Here is a 16,807-nt window from a genome sequence, read left to right as displayed (position 1 = left end):
AAACCCCCAATCCTGACTCTTCAGGACTGTCCTAACCTGGCCTTTACCAAACCCCATCCTGGCCCTGCACAACCACACACCACACTCGTACTCATACCCTCCTAAATGTATACAATATACACTCCCATATACACACATTCTCACACTCACACATACACACAGTCACACACCCTTATACATAACCGCATGCATATGCTTGCACACACTCATAGACTCACACATATGGATTCACTCACACACATGCACACATTTATACATACACATTCAAGCATACACACATTCATACAGATACCCCCAAATATATATGCTAACTATCACACACACACACACAAACACACACACACACAATATCCCATCTCAAGTCATCTGTGTCCCCTTATACAAGTTGTCTCTATGCCCATTACACTGGAAACTGGAGCCACAGGCCCCTCTACAGGCCGAGCCAGGAGTGAGAGAAAGCAAAGCCTCCTATCTCCGTGATTCCACTTCTTCCTCCCAGCCCCTGGAACTCCTCACACCCTCCCCTGCTCCATTTTTTTTTTCAGCCAGAGACCCCTCCTCCACTCCCGCCCCTCCTCCTCTGGGTCTGAGTCCCGTCCCTGGGAGCCTGGTAATGACAGCCTCCAAACCTGCCAAACAGGTCCAGGGACCTGGCCCAGCCCTGCCTCAGAGGCAGGTAAGGAGGTGGGGCCAACCCCAGCTGTGGGCTGCTTGAAAACACCAATTATCTCCACAGGCTGCTGGCTGGTCCAGCTTAGGCCTCAGGGCTAGGGGCGGGGTCACTGGACAGGGTGCCCCAGGGGACAGAGACCCTGCTGTGGTCCAGGAGGCCCCCTCCCCCCTCCTTCAGCTGACAGGTCTGAAGAATTCTGCCAATTCTACCTCCTTGGCTCTAGTCAGAGTATACATAGAAGCAACCTTCTGGTGGAAAGGAGAAAAGTCTCAAAAGAGATGCAGAACTGAGAGGGAGAGCCTAGTGTAGTAGCCTAGTGGCTAAAGTCCTTGCCTTAAATGTGCCAGGATCCCCTATTGGTGCCCATTCATATTCCAGCTGCTCTACTTCCCTTCCAGCTACTTGCTTGTGGCCTGGAAAGCAGTAAAGGATGGCCCAAAGCCTTAAGGAGGAAGCTCCTGGCTCCTGGCTTCAGATCAGCTCAGCTCTGGGCTGTTGCAGCCACTTGGAGAGTGAACCAACGGGTAGAAGATCTTTCTGTCTCTCCTCTCTGTAAATCCGACTGTCCAATAAAAATAAATAACTCTTAGGGGGAAAAAAGGGAACTGAGAGGGAATAAGCCTTGCTTTCTTAATGGAAAGAAGCTTTGCCCATCCACAAAAGTCTACCTTGGAGGCAGGAACTCACAACTCCGATTAACCAACCCAGATTTCCTATGCTCCTGAGTGACAGGGCGTTTATGGAGAGGGTGGGCAGTCTGAGGAGCGAGGCTGTTTGGAAATGTAGAATGAGTGAGTTTGTAGTCTGAATAGGAGTGTTTCCGTATCTAACCCATACTCCATGGCCTCGGATCCAACACTCACTCCTCTTCTTAACTGTGTGGCCACAGGCCAGTTAGTTACCCTCTCTGTGTCCTAGTTTTCTCACTGGTAAATGGATCAATGAAGTGACGCTTGCCTGCTGGTGGTGATAGGAGGACCAAACATGTAAACCTAAAGCACTTAGCGGCGTGACTGAGGTGTCTGCTCTCTTTAGTCTTGCTAGCATTCCTGTGACTAGTATTGTCATGTCTGTTACGGCTTAGCGCTGCGACTGGCCCTGTGAGTGCACACCCTGGCATCATCAGATGTGTTATGTGACCAGGCAAGGACCCTACCATAAGCAGGTACACCTGCCAGGATGAGTGGCAGCTCTAAGCTGTGGTCTTACAGTGCCAAGGCTTGAGGGCAGAGCCCATTTCCCAGGAGGCAGAAGTGACTGCCAAGCCTTGGATATGGAGGGAGGGGCATGAGCCAAGGAGCACAATGTGCATTTCTTTTTCAACTTCCATGGTCACACCACCCAGTGACCACTGTGATGTCATTTGCCTCTCCCAGATCATTTGCATAATTGGCTCATCTCAAGGTCATTAACATTAATCATATCTGCAAAATGCTTTTGTGCCACACTAAGGCGGCCTCTTCACAGGTTCAGGAAATCAGGTCTTGGATATCATGGGAGAACTTTATGCTGTCTCCGGCTTGTAGTGAGGAGGCATGGTTCAGATATGTTGATTCACGCTGGGAAACATCAGTCCTGGCATCAGGGCACTCACTGGAAGACGTCGGAGGTCACTGGGTTGATGACGGACCAACCACAGTCCCCACAGACAAGAATACCCCAGCTCAGGACCCCAGGTCCCACATCTCCTGGGTCTAAAAGAGCAGCCAGGCCTTGCCACTGGCCCACTGGGTGCCTCTGTGGAAAGGACACTCCCTATCCATACCTCCAAACTTCCTCATCAGTACAGGCTCCAAGGACCCACTCAGCAGCAAGTAAGGTTCTCATGACAGAGATGGACATGCAGTGAGGGCTCTGCAGGTGCCCAGCGTGCCCACCCCACTACCTGACAGCCTGATTCAAACCACAGAAAACAGCTGTGGGCATGGCAGGGAAGGCTACTGGCCCCAGGAACTTTGGGAGGTGTGTGTGTGTGTGTGTGTGTGTGTGTACCTGAGTGCAAGAAGGAACATAAATGTATGAGCAGATAATAGAATCAGAGTGCCAGACAGGACTTCCCAGGATGAGGAGCCCAGCCTCAGGCTGTCTCCTACAGCCCAGAGCTTCTTGTCCAAGTTCCCCTGAGGCCAAAGCCAGCACCCACAGGCCCCTGTGCTGCTGGCAACTGACCGCAGTGGGGCCACCCCAAATAAAATGTTCCTTTGAAGTTTCTGGATGTCCACATCCTCTGTGGAAGTATGTGCTGCGGCTGTCCAACAAAGTACATTCTTGGTAATGGCAAAGCAGCTCTGGAACGCGTGCAGCTGCTAACACATAGCTGGCCAGAAACAGCACACAACCCAGGTTTGAGCCACACCATAGGGTGGGCTGGGTCAAGGCTAGACCCCACCTCCATTTAAAAAGAGAAAAGTGTCATCCTGCCAACGTTCAGATTGCAAATATTTCCAAGGCACAAGGTAGGAAGCAAGTAGCCACAAGGCTCCTGAGGGAAATCAGGGCTGTGTCAGACCAGGTAAGCAGTGTGCACAAACTCTCAGATCCCACTGCCCCAGGCAGGCCAGGGGCCTTGGCCTCTGCAGCCTTTAAGTGGAGAGTGAAAAAGATGTGTGTGGTGTGTAAGCACCACAGTGTGGGAAATATGTTGGGAGGGAGGGTCTGCATGTGGATAAAATCATGATAGCTGTGGTATAATAGGTAAAGCCAACGTCTGTGATGCTGGCATCCCATCTAGGTTCCAGTTCAAGTCCCAGCTTCTCCACTTCTAATCCTACCCCGTGCTAATTCACCTAATTCATCTAGCAGAAGATGGCCCACATATTTGAGCTTCTGCCACATACATAGGAGACCCAGATGCAGATCCAGGCTCCCGGCTGTGACCTGGCCCAGCCCTGGCTGTTGCAGCCATTTAGAAATAATGAACCAATGGGAGGAAGATCTCTTTCTCTTTGTCTCACTTCCTCTCTGCAACTATGCCTTTTAAATAAATATTATTTTTTTAAATAAAAAAAAAATCATGATGGTTTTATTGGGGGAGAGAATCTTGCTTTTCTATTTATATTGCCATTTCCTTAATTTTTAAAAACTAGATTATATAGATGTCCTAAAAGGCTTAGTACAGTTATAAGCTTAGAAATCATCATTTTTCTAAACATAAAGACAAGGAAGAAAAGACATAGCCAAACGTTTGTGTAAAAGTGGCACCCCAGGAACGCAGTCAACAATTGCCTGATAGTTTTAATACCATTGAGTTCAACTGACAGTGGTCAGCCTATGGCTGACAGGGACCGCACAGGCCTGCTCGACAGTCACTGCTTAAGCCACAGAGAAAGTCAGTAGCATCTTAAACCTAAACACACATGCACACATATACAAACAAATACATCTATACACACAGAGCTGCACACACATACTCACGCACACATGCACAAGCTCCACAAACAACCCTACCCTACCTTTGATGCATGCTTTTCACGCCCAGCAGGCCCTTGTCACAGCACTGACAGATCTGGCTTCTCTTGTCCACTCTACCCTTGACCAGCTCACTACCCTGGGAAGGGTCACTTTTACTTTCTGAACCTTGATTTCCCCACCCACAACATGAAGCTGAGATCAAAAAGATGATGCATGCACATGCCGAATGTCTGCCCAACAAGTTTATAAAGAGAAGGCCTCAGCCTGTCCCCAGTGCCTGGCCTCGAGCCAGGCAGGAGCCTGTCATCAGAGGCATCCTGTCTGTCCAGAGAGAGCAGAGTCCACCGGTCTTATCAGGCCAGCCCTGCTCTGCCTCCATGCAGGACTGGCCTCTGGCCTCTGGCCTCTAACCACCTGGATCTGACTAGTCATGGACATGTGCCACGTGAGCCATTGGCCCCAAGGCCCGGTGGGTTTTCATTGCCTGCCTAGGAGGGGAAGTATAATATCCCCATTAAAGGGAGGCAGTAGCCAAGCCTGTCATGACCCTGCCATGAGGAGGAGGAGGGGCAGTGCCCGGTTCAGTGCTCTGCCTTTGCTAGCTGATTGCCTCAATAACTTTGCGACAGTAGAATCTTCGTTTCTGCTTCACATTGGACCCTGCAAAGGACGTGCAGAGTTGAGAGGGCCCTCAAAGCACAGTCCCCATCAGATGAAAATATGAGAAGTAGGAATCTCCAAACCTAGGAGAAGTGGGATTAACCATGAGGGAGAGGGAGGTGCTTTGGGACAACCTTCCTGCCTATAAACAGAATCAGCAGTTTAACAAGTACAAGTTGATATGGAGACAAGGGAAAGGAGACATGAAAATTCAGTTTCCCTGTCAATAAAATGGACGTGGTGACTGGCTGTACAGGACCATTATCCCAAAATCTCATTCACTTCACCAATGTATCTCCAGGTCCCATCTGAAGCAGGTGTTGGGAAAACCCAGGAGAAATAAAATGACAGAAAAGGATGGAGCATTCAGTGTGCCTGAGATACACATGGTAGCCAAGAGATACATGTTGACATAACTGACACACAGACCATCATCTACATGTTCCGGAATGTCCATGGGGAGAAAGACACACGTGGTGCTAAGGGAGCCCGTGATGGGGGCCAGGCTGGGCTGGCAGGAAACCAGGGGTTCTCAGCCCCACCCCAAAGCCAGAAGAGGCCCTGGGAGAATGTGGCAGGCAGCTCGGCTGTGGACACAGGCCCAGCAGCGAGCGATTCATTGGCCCTGCTGATTTCTTTAGATAGATAGATAGATAGATAGATAGATAGATAGATAGATAGATAGATTACATTGTGTTATGTGACACTGTCTCATAGGCTCTGAGATTCCCCCAACCCCTCCCCATACCCTCTCCCCATGGTGGATTCCTCCACCTTGTCGCAGTATTATAGTTCAAGTTCAGTCAAGATTCTTTCATTGCAAGCATAGAGTCCAGCATCTTATTGTCCAGAAAAGTTCAACCGTTTCTTGGGGAGACCATCTCTGGTCTGAAAGCAGAGCTGGCAGAATATCATCTAGGCCCTGCTGATTTCAACAGGCACTCTGCCAGCAGCTGCCTGGCTGTGCCCTGGTCCCACAGACAGAGGGAGGAGCTGGCACAAGGCAGGAAAGGGCAAAAGAGCAATAAAAAGTTTAATTAAAGGGAGACAGCTTTCAGAAGGAGGGAAGTTGGCTTGCCTTACTGACCAGCTACTGGATGCCCAATACATCCCCTGCACCTGTGAGACCAGTGTCCCAGACTGCAGTGGAGGGAACCAAGATGCAGGGAGGCTAACCAACTCCCAAGGTCATACCAATACTTCCTAACTCTCAGAACAGACTCTTGCCTCCAAACACCTCCTCTCTGACCTCAGAGATCTGCCTGGGTCTTTGATAATCCACCAGATAAATTTCTCTACAGCCCCAAAACCAGCAACACTTGTGCCACTCCTAAGGAATGAGCTTGCTTTTCCTTGAGAAACACCATGAGCCATGAGGTTGATCCCTTTTCCCTCCTCCCACTGGCCACTAGGAGGCCCAGAGTCTATTACTCTTGACACATGTCAATACCAACTTAATGTCATAATATTACTTCTGGTCCCACCTTACTCATCTACTTTGCTGTTATTTTCTGCATCCTTTCCTGTTTGGGTTTGTGTTTTGGTTTCGTTGTTTTACTAACATATTAAGGGTTGTCTCGCTCTATTGCTCCAATTTCATTAAGCCAGCTTAAACACCTTCAGCGTGCTGTATGTCTGCTCCTTCCTTCCCTCTCAGTATAGAGCCTCCCTCTGGCTGCTGACACAGAAGGACCAGGTGAGGCTGCCCCAGCCTTTCGTTCATCTGTCCCTTTTACCTTCCATACCCTACCACACTCTGACCAGCATCCCAGAACCCAAATCTTTACTTCCCAGGTGACAAAAAGCGGTTATCTCTGCTTCTCCCAAGCCCTGGGCTGGGTTATGGTCTGGGACACAGGGCAGAAATATGACAACAGATTCCACTGCTGCAGGGTAACACCGAAACTCTACACCCCAGCATTCAAGGCCCGTAAGACCTGTGTGTAAATTCGCTTCCTAATTCTACCTAGCCCTCTACACCTCACTCTACAGCCAAAAGGGATATCCTGCTGGCCCCCTTACTGATCTGAACGCTCTGTCCATGGCCACCTCTGAGCTCTCTCCAAGACTAATTTCTCCCTCTCCTCTAGCACGATCTGTCGTCCTTCATGAGTGGTCCAATGTTGCCTCCTGTCCTAAGCCTGCTCCATCCCCTCCGCTGCTCCTCTTGGCCCCTGTTCCACACCATCTCCCACCTTCCTGGTCCTGCACCATGAGGCTGCACAAGGCCCTAGCCTCCCTCTCAAAACACCCAGCCTGCATGAAGGCAGAGACCCTGGAGCATGAAGCCAAGACCAGCTTCACATTCAAATTCCGCTCAGCTATTTAAAGGGGAACTTTGAGAACCTCTCCATTTCTGCAGTACCCCCTCAATCTACTCCATTAGTGACTTCAGGAGACTCTGCAAGGTTGCAGGGGTGGAAGGGAGGTGCTGAGTTAATATTGAGTAAATGAATGGACCCAGGCCAGACTGTGAGCACCTCTGCAATAATTCACATACACTCCACTCTGGGCTATGGAGAATGGAATGGCTAGCATATCTTCCCATGATGCTCTCAGTTCCCCAGACACCAGAAAGGATACAGTAAGCAAGTGTACATATCCTAGAGAGATGAACAGGCCTTAACACTCTAGGCTCAGGTCCAACTCATCCTAAGCCTTGGCCTAAAGGAATCCATACTCCCACTGCTTTTAAGAGGGGCAGATTAACACCAGTACGTCCCTTGTACACTTTCCAGCATCTCCCATCCCTGAAGACTAAACCAGGCTAAGGAAAGTGCTGGAGACATAGAGAGAGGGGCCACATGTGCTGCTGTGCACACACCCCCAGCCATGTTCTCTGCCTAATACTTCATGTGTGTTTTCTTATTCCATTCACGTTTCTTATTTGCAGCCTTGCCACACGTGATCATGCACATGTTACAAATGGAGAAGGTGACCTGGTGTCTCCAGATCACAGAGGCAAGGGAGCCAGTTGCAGGCTAAAGGCTTTTCCATCTACAAGAGCTGAAATCCTGCTAATGTGTTAGGGTAGGGGCTCCACCTGCAGCCTCAGTGAGAACCCCTGCCTGGGTCCAAAGTAGGTTGACTCCTGTTCTTCTGACCCTTGTCAAGGAAGACATTTAGAGGGCCCTGGAGGCTGGCCCAGCTAAGCTCTTGCATCCTCCCTGGCATGACATGGAGCCAGATGTGGTTACCATAAAGCAGATTGTGAGGTGGAGAGCCAGCTCCTTATGCACTATCCACAGAGCCTTGGGAGAGACAGGCTACAGCTGATGGCACTTTGAGAACAGAGACCAAGGCAAGAGACAGGTGGACAGGACTTGAACTCAAGGCCATGAGCTGCCCTGGAAGACACCTGAAGATTTCATCAGGATCTCCTCTAAGATCTGATCACAAAGTGCCTCAGAGGTTCCCTCCCCAGCAAGTGTCTCTCTAGAGGAGTAAGTGGACACTAGCAACGATAATCATAGCGGCAGCCATAGTAGTAAAGGCGTATGTGATGGTGGTGACCACGATGGCGATAATAATGGCACCTAACACACAGCACCCACCCGACACTCTGGGAAGCACTTTGTAAACCTAGGAAAGCAGGTACAAGCCTTATCCCCATTTTACACATGAAGAAACTAAGACACGAACACCTGAGATCACACAGATAGAACATTCTGGAGCTGGCATTCAGGTGTATGCATCTGCACATTGCAAAGAAAACCATCGTTGCACTTCACTGAGCCTCCAGAACCATGCTGAGTCTTTTGCATAAGCTCGGTTACTTTTCACAAGAACTGTTCATACCTGAAGTTGTTAGCAGTTCTGCACAGAGGACATTCAGCTGCCCAAGGTGACCATCTAACCCAGTCCCCCATCCTAACCATACAGCACACCTTTTTTTGTGGCTGTGTACATACATACATGCACACACGCTCTCCGTGAGCCCACTTGCACATGCACACATGCAGACCGGTACACTCGCCTTTCCTTAGAACTCCCAAAAACACAGACACAGAACTCAGCCATGTTGTCAGCAAGCCAGGAATGCGAGCCCTCCAGTCCAAGGACTGCAGTTGTTTCTGCAGACGATCCCTGGATGGGAGACAGCTCTGCACTGTGACCACACAAACATTTCTTCCCCCAAAAATGCAAGCAAGCCCTGTCCCTTGGGGCTCCTGTGCATCAGGAAATAGCCTGTGGGTGAAACGTTTGCATTGGAACCCAATCCACTTCCTGGGAGCTCCTGTTGGGGTCTGCCATCCCACACTGCCTTCCAAGGCTTCCCTGCTGACTTCAATGCAAACTTAAGCCAGAGATCTGGCTGGTTACAGGAGGGAACCTGTTAGACCTGCTTGATGGGCTCTGCCCTTTGCAGCTCTGAGTCTGCACTTTGGGCTAAGTCTAGGGCTTCATTCCTTCCAGCTTGCAACCTGGAGCAAACGTTTTCCAGAGTCCCTGTTTGTTCCTATATAGCCTGGCCCTGGACTCTGCAAGGGACCAGGGCCAACTCAGGCCCAATCCTCTCACAGGAACTCGCTGTCTTCTGGGGAGATCGCAATAACCCCAACTATGCCCATGGCAACCATGACAGCCACTGCTCATCTCGCTCCACCTTTCCCAGACACTGCTGACAGTTCAACCCCAAAAGATCCTTCCTGAAACTAGAAGTGGGCAAGACGGTCCCCGTTTGACCAAGAGGTAACTGAGGCTTAGAAAAATGAAGTAAATTGCCCAAATCCCCACAACCAGTTTGGGGAGGGGTTAGGTGCAAACCCAGGTTCCAATCCTGGAGCTGCCTTTTAACAGCAACACATCCTTGGACAAGTTGCTCAACCTCTCTGATTCTGTTTCTTCAACCAGGTATTAATATCCCCCTCTCACACTGAGTTCCTATGAAGGTCACATAAGCCAATAGTTGTAACACAGGTAAGTTTCAGGCGCCCAGACAGTGTTCATCACATAAAGACTTTGATATTCACAGCCCCACATCCATCTACCAAAGCTGGAAACCGCTCGGGTCTGACACAGCGTGCTCTTGGTGAGGGATGTCAGGTCCCATAATTATCAATTTCTTTGGTCCCTCCAAACCTTGCTTTTAATAAAGTGCTCTGGAGTACCATGGGCTCACTAGTCCGTAATCTGCCAAATCTATGAAATATCAACAGGTTAATGAGGTACCTCCATGGTTTTGCATTTTGCGAGCTGGACTTTTTGGCCTTCTGCTAGCAGCACTATCCCGCCTTACATACGGCAAAAAGGGAGGTGGGGCCCCTTCACAGAACACAAAGGAGCACTCCTTCCTAGAGACCTCAAGTCAAAGGAATTTTTAGGTGTGTGATACCTCTAATCCAAAAAGGTAACTTTCTTTGCAAACAGAAGCATAAACCCAGCGTCACTCTTGTCGATCTTGAAGGTGACAGAGTCTGGACAGGTTAGCCAGCAGAGAAATCTGAGTCCCCTCCGGAAGATCATCTGACGGTCAGGACAGACTTTTGCCAGGATCCTCTACACTTATACTCTGCCCTTTGACCTTCCCCAAGTCACCCCATCTGAGCTCAGCATGTTGATCTGCCAAAGTCAAGGCCTAGCAGAACTGAACATTTAAAGCCTTGTTCTCCACTGGGGAAAAGTCAGACCAAAGTCTTGCTGATCTTGTAAACAAGGTAGTGACGTGATCAGAGGTAAGGTTTTGAAAGAGGATGCCGATGAACTTGGAGGGGTGAGTGGAGTTTAAGTGATGAGTTCTAAGACTCTAGGAACCAACCAAGAGTGGGGACATCTGAGCAGGGATAGAAAAGCAGCTTTGTCCCCAAGAAATCAGCTCATTTCTCAACAACTGGAATGACTAAAACTTTGAGAGGTACACCGGCCCAGTGGCAGTAGCAGGCACATTGCCTTCCAGCTCTGCTTAGAGGTGATTCCCTTGCCTCAGTTTACCAAGCTGTGGAATGGGCCTAGAAACATTCCTACCTGGTCCTTTGCAGTGAGAGGACAAGAACCAAAAATCTTCAGGAGGCTGCTTACGGATGTGAGCTGATGTCCCGGCAGCAGCCAGTCACAGTATAGCTCTGGCACAGCCGGTGAACCTCCCACCATCCCAGTTCCGCTTTTACAGAGCCTCTTTCTGTGTCAATGAAGGCAAAGTGGAAGCTGAGGGAAGGTTGATTTTGACTTGAAGACATTAAATGCTGTATTCTCTGGGTGTATACAAAGTGTGTTCTGCATGCTGCCTGTGCTCCAAACCTTAATAATTGCTTGAAACAAGAGAGCTGTTGATTTATGGAATGTTTCCTTTTTTAAGAAAAATCAGCATAAATGCTGGATTTAGAGACAGTTTTTTTTTTTTTTAAATAACTTGTCAAAGAGACAAAAGTATTTAAGAGGCTTTCTTCTCTGTGCAGAAAGCAACAGGGAAGAGGAATAGTTTGTTTTTTGGGGGTGTTGCATGAAGTGAGGCGGATAAAGAGGGGCTCAGAAAGCAGGTGGGAGGTTCATGAGCTCTGGGCCCTCAGGCCCATCACAGGACTGAGCTCTGACTGCCCCTCATAGTGCTTTCCCATCAGTCTCTCGCTATCAGATGTCTGCCTCTTCCTTCTCCCCCGACAGACACCACAATGTGGCCCCAGACACTGCTATTGGATATATAAGTTTGAGAATGGCATATAGCAATGAGCTTTTAAATATTTTACTACTATGTGCTTTTTAAAGAGTGCCAAAAACAGAGAAAAGGATAGATTATAGACAGAGGACAGACAGGTGGCAGCTAGATTAAAAAGCAAGGTGAAAGTGCATGATAGATGATGGATAGAAAAATAGGTAGACAGATATTAGGTGACAGAGGATCGATAGGTGATGATAAATAGATAGATAGATAGATAGATAGATAGATAGATAGATAGATAGATAACTCTGAATAGCTAGAGATTGAAATAAACCAATAGAAACATGGAGCCAAGATCTCAAACCTATGCTTTCACAGATATTGTCCTTTTCCTCTTTAGGTCTATTTTGCTCAACAACATATTCATTCAACCAACACTAAGGTCTCTGAAGTCCTACTCAGTCCCCGGCTGAGGAGCATCAGAGAACAAAACAGGCATCAGCCACTGACTTCACAGAGCTCCTGTGCTCGTGGCAGATACAGAACGTACACAATAAATGAACGAGCAATTCAGCAATCTAAGTAATCTAAGTGACGCCCTAAGGGGTGGGATTAGGAAAGGAAAGAAAGGAGAAGAAATCGTGGAGAAGCACAAGGTAGATCTGGTGTGTTGGAGAACAGGAGGCAGGATGCCAGGCTGAAAGGGCTGTCAGGATAAGACCCACAAAGAGGTGAAGTCTGAGCAGGGATTGGAAGGAGGTGAGCGTGTTCACAGCAGGCTTATCTGGGGGAAGAAGAATTTGGGCAGGTGGAGTCGTTGCAGCAAGAACCTAAGCAAGGATGGCACTCTTGGGTCCCCAGCATGCTGGCTGCGATAGAGTTAAGGAGGTAAGAAAATTGAGGGAGAGAAAAACCAAAGAGACAGCAGTCCTGGTCACTTACTTGAAAATTAATGAAGGGAAATGTGCTTAACTGAGCAGTTAACACTGGTTAAGGCACCCGTGTCCCATGCCAGAGTGGTTGAGGTCAGTTCTGCATTCTAGTTCCTGACTCCTGTTTCTGGTTTAGTGCACACCCTAAAGGTGGCACTGGTAACCAAGAAGCTAGATTCTTGACACTGCCCGTGATCCTGGATTTAGTTCCCAACTCCACAGGCATTTAAAGAGAAGGAGTGCTCCACAAGGGCTTCCTCAAACAGCCAGGTTACTTTCCTTTGCAGCACAGATCATTTTTAAATTGTATGGTCATTAAGTAGTGCAGCTCCCTGGAGTGTGTCCCCCATTAAGCAGCAAGCTCCACGAGAGCTGAGATGGTTTCTGATGGTGCACACTGTGACATCCTGCCTGACACAGTGCATGGCACGTGAAAATCACACACACAAACCCCTTTTCTATGATGGCAGGACAGTTTTAGATGGCAAGACTGGAAGCAGAGTCTTCACCCAACACTGGGTTATGCCAGACATGAATGTTCGCAATTCAGTCTGACTCCTAGGCCCCACAACTCTGGTGTGCCAGGATACCAAACCTGGACTCAGTCCAGGAAGCCCACCTCCTTCTCCTCCCTGGCTCCGCACCAAGGTCCCTGTGCACTTTGAGTTCAGGATGATTCCTCTTCTTGGAGAAGCCACACCCTCTCCCCCATATACCCCAAGTGGCCCTTGTGCTTCAGCACATATGGGAACACCTTCATGAAGCATGTCCTAGTACTGTGCGAGCCCAGATCTGACAGGTAACACACAGCAGCTGTGTGATTTACAGGGGCTTGTGGGAAGAGGTTTCCTCCCTACTCCGAGAGCTTGAGTGCTTGCTATAAATATTTATGGGAGTCTGGGACCTCCATTAACCCCACCAGTGCCACACTTCACTAGTCACATGGTGCCTGTGTGAGAAAGAATGTGAAAACCGGGGTGTAATTATCCTGACATGTACATGTCGAGCTATACATAGCCCCACATACCTATGAGAGTACTACACATCTGTGTTATCAATTGAGTTTCAGTGTGAATGTAAATCCATAAACTGTGTACATAATATTGCATGCATACTGTGTGAACACAATGTGCAAGCAAATGGATATTCATGCACACAGACAAGGATGCCTGCATTTGGGAATGAGTGGAATGTCTGTTTTCACATGACCATGAGAATGTGTTGATAATACACGAGCATATATGGATTCTATGCTGAACACATGTAGATATGCTTACCCACCTCTATGTGTAAGAATGAGTGAGAGCATATGTGTTCATACGTGTGGCTTATCCAAGAACATAAGCATATCTGTGTGCAGGTCCAAAGCATCCAAATCATCCTAGAATCACTTTCACTAAACTGTGGAGATTCTATGCAGCTCCCTCACCCAGAGGCTGCTCCCTGGATAAACACTGGCTCTAACGGGTATGGTAAGTTGTTGGAAAGTTCGATTGAGAACACCTGAAGGGATAGAGGTCTGTTCTTCCACTACAAACATCACCACTGTCCCATCACTGCACATGCACATACAGACACTGTCATCCTCTGTCAGAGACTAAAATGAACAACAAGCTGGATTTCCCCCATTTGTCCTGCTGTACCTTCAAGCCCCCATCGCCCATTTCCTCACCTGGAACCTTGTGGCTGGAGAGCCTCCAGTGCATCCCCTAGAAACTTTGCAAAGGGAACAAGATAGGCAGCTGTCCTCAAAGGAACAGATCCTACCCCATCATGCTGCTCCCGCCCCTTTCAGACACAAGGACGTGGAGTCTGGAGGCAAAATTACAAATTTGCGAAGTTCAGCATCAGAGGCAGGGATTCCTCCCATGGGTGAAGGATAAGCACCGTGGGCCTTGCTAACCCTCCCCCGGTCAGTAAGAGTTACACCTGTGGCCACACTTTTGCACTGGCTTCCAGGCTGAGTGGGCAGACAAGTACTGCATTTCCCAGTGCAGGGCTCAACCATGGCCTCTCCCGAGAAGGGCTCTGGGACCTGTAATGCAGGTGGAGTGCACGGTAGTAAACCTGATAGGGCTGAAGAAACCAGCACACAGAAAAGAGGAAGAGTGAAACCTCAGCATGTGATCTGATGGGATGATTGCCCCTGGCCTCTCGTTCCAGAGCACTCAGCCCAACACCCCTGCTTGTTGACTGGGAGATGTCCAAACCCGCTAAGGTGCATGGAGCTGCTAAACAAAGAGCACTGTGGAAGCAGGGGCCTTGTGGTCTTCATTTCTCCCCTTGTGCTAAAATCAGCTTCTTCCAGAAAGCTCCAGGCCTCCTCCCAAGGTCTCTACGGCTTTCCCTTTGGCCCTAAGTGTAGATAAACAAGAATGTGTCACGATCCTGATCAACTGCTGTTTCCGTGGATGGTCATTAACCTCAGATGCCAAGGATACAGAGGGGAAACTGAACCCGAGCTTTGCTTTTCCACATTGGAGCAGCAACTTACATATCTAACCACTTCCAAGGGACAGCAATTAGCTCTGACTTTCTTTACTCAATGCCTCTTGAAAGATACTATATGCAAGATGAGGAGAAGGGTATTCAGAAGACTAAGATGGGTAAGGCCTGGAAAATCTATGGAGGACATGCTAAAGGGGTTTGAACAAAGAGGGGACTTCACAAAGTGCATGGACAATAGATTTACCAAAATAAGTTTATTGGATGGGATGTAATGATTAAAACCTTAGCCTGAACACTCAGATCCCATTTGTTTTGACTGTATTTCCAACTCCAGCTTCCTGCTAATGCACAGGTTGGAAGTACTTGGGTCCCTGTTGCCCACGGGGCTGGCAAGATCCAAATGAAAATCCTGGCTTTGCCTGGACCAGCTCTGGTTGTTGCAGGCATCTGGACAGTGATCCGATGGATGGAAAATTCTTTATCTCTATAGTCTCTCTGCCTTTCAAGTGAAATGAAAATAAACAGATTTAAAAAAAAATTTTTTTTTGCTCATGACTTTGGTCATTGCAAGGCAGAAGAATTATTTTTTAAAAACTTTATATTTTGGTGCCAAGAAAATGCTAAATCCATGCAACAGTTTCTCTAACACTCATTTTCGTGATCTTTTTTAAGACTCTGTCGTTTGTATACGTGCATTTTGACGTTTTTCTTCATGGAAATACACTGATCTCTTAATTCCATTCTCCATGAACTTTCCGAAGTTCCCTGGTACAGCGAGCGGAAAGCCCGGGCAGGCTTGGAAGCAGCGAGCTCCCAGCTAAAGGAGCCGCTCTCCTTGATGCCTAGTCCGCTTCCTGGATAGGACCGCAGAAAGAAGGCTATCGCAGCCGCAGCTGCTGCTACCGCGAGGCTTCCGCGCCAGCAGAGCCCCAGCCTGGGAAGTCCCCACGGCGGGCGGTGCTTTCTGCCTCCCAGGGACCCCCGGGTCACTACACTCTCCCTTCACCCTCGCTGGACCCTCTGCCCAGGGTACCGTGGCTGGGGACCCGTATGCAGCAGCTTTTCCAAACAGAATAATTCAAAACTACACCGCTTACAGAATACAAAAGCCCTTCCAGGACTTTTATTTTGGTGGCGGGGGAGGGGGGAGTGCAAAGCACATCCCATCCCCGCCCCCTCCCCTTGCATAATAAATCCAAACACAACTCTGTCTTTGGGACGCACCCCCCCCCCCAGACGGCCAGGCTGTCGGGGAAGGGTTGCGCAAGTCCAGCCGGTTCTGAGTTTTCCTTCCCAACACTAAGCTGAAGTACTTGGAATGGGGGTTTTTGCTTCTGAAAGCCGGCAAGCAAGTCTTTTAGAAACTCCCGGCGGCCGCTCTTCTGGGCCAGAGAAAGGAAGAGCCTGGGGAGCGGGGACGGAGTGTGAGGGGGCTGGAGATTCGCCTGATGTGGCTGGAGCTGCGACTGGGGTCACCGAAGGGGCCTGAGTGACCCCACTGGCGCTCCGAAGGGTTCCCGGCAGCTGCCATCAGGAGGGCAGTTAGGAGAGGCACCCCGGGCAGGCGCGAGCGGGGGAGGGGAGTTGGGGACCTAGGTGGGAGCGGAGGGTCCTCTAACAGTCCTGGATAGGGTGAAGGTGTTGGTCTGCCGCAAGAATGTCAGAGACAGGGACCGAGGGAAACCAGAATGGGACTGTTCCAGCTTCCTTTTGCTCAGCGCTTCCTTTCCAGAGTTCTACCGCCCCGTTTGCTGCTCACTGTCCACCATCCACCAGCTGGACTCCGTTCCTTGGCAGTCCCCAGCCAAGCAGAGCTGCAGGGGTGAGCGCCGCAAGCTCCTGGCCCCGGCAGCAGAGCCCCCAGGACCCTAGAGTCACCCAGACCGTAACCTCTCCACTCCTCTCACCTCCCGCAGGCTCCAGGAGCCCTACCCTTCCCACCTTCCCCCGGGCAACGCCGGGATAAAAGGCAGAAGAGACCGTGAAACAGAAGGAAAAAGTTTCTGAAATGATAGAGGGTACCAAGAAAGGAATAAAGGAATGGGAAATGTCGAGGAGAGGAGAGGAGAGATGGAGGGAGAAATCGCA

The sequence above is a fragment of the Ochotona curzoniae genome, unplaced genomic scaffold (genome assembly GCF_017591425.1).
Source record: "Ochotona curzoniae isolate NIBS_2020 unplaced genomic scaffold, NIBS_Ocur_1.0 contig_3520, whole genome shotgun sequence".
Lineage (NCBI taxonomy): Eukaryota > Metazoa > Chordata > Mammalia > Lagomorpha > Ochotonidae > Ochotona > Ochotona curzoniae.
The sequence above is the reverse complement of the archived record's forward strand: the minus strand, read 5'-3'. Positions refer to the sequence as shown.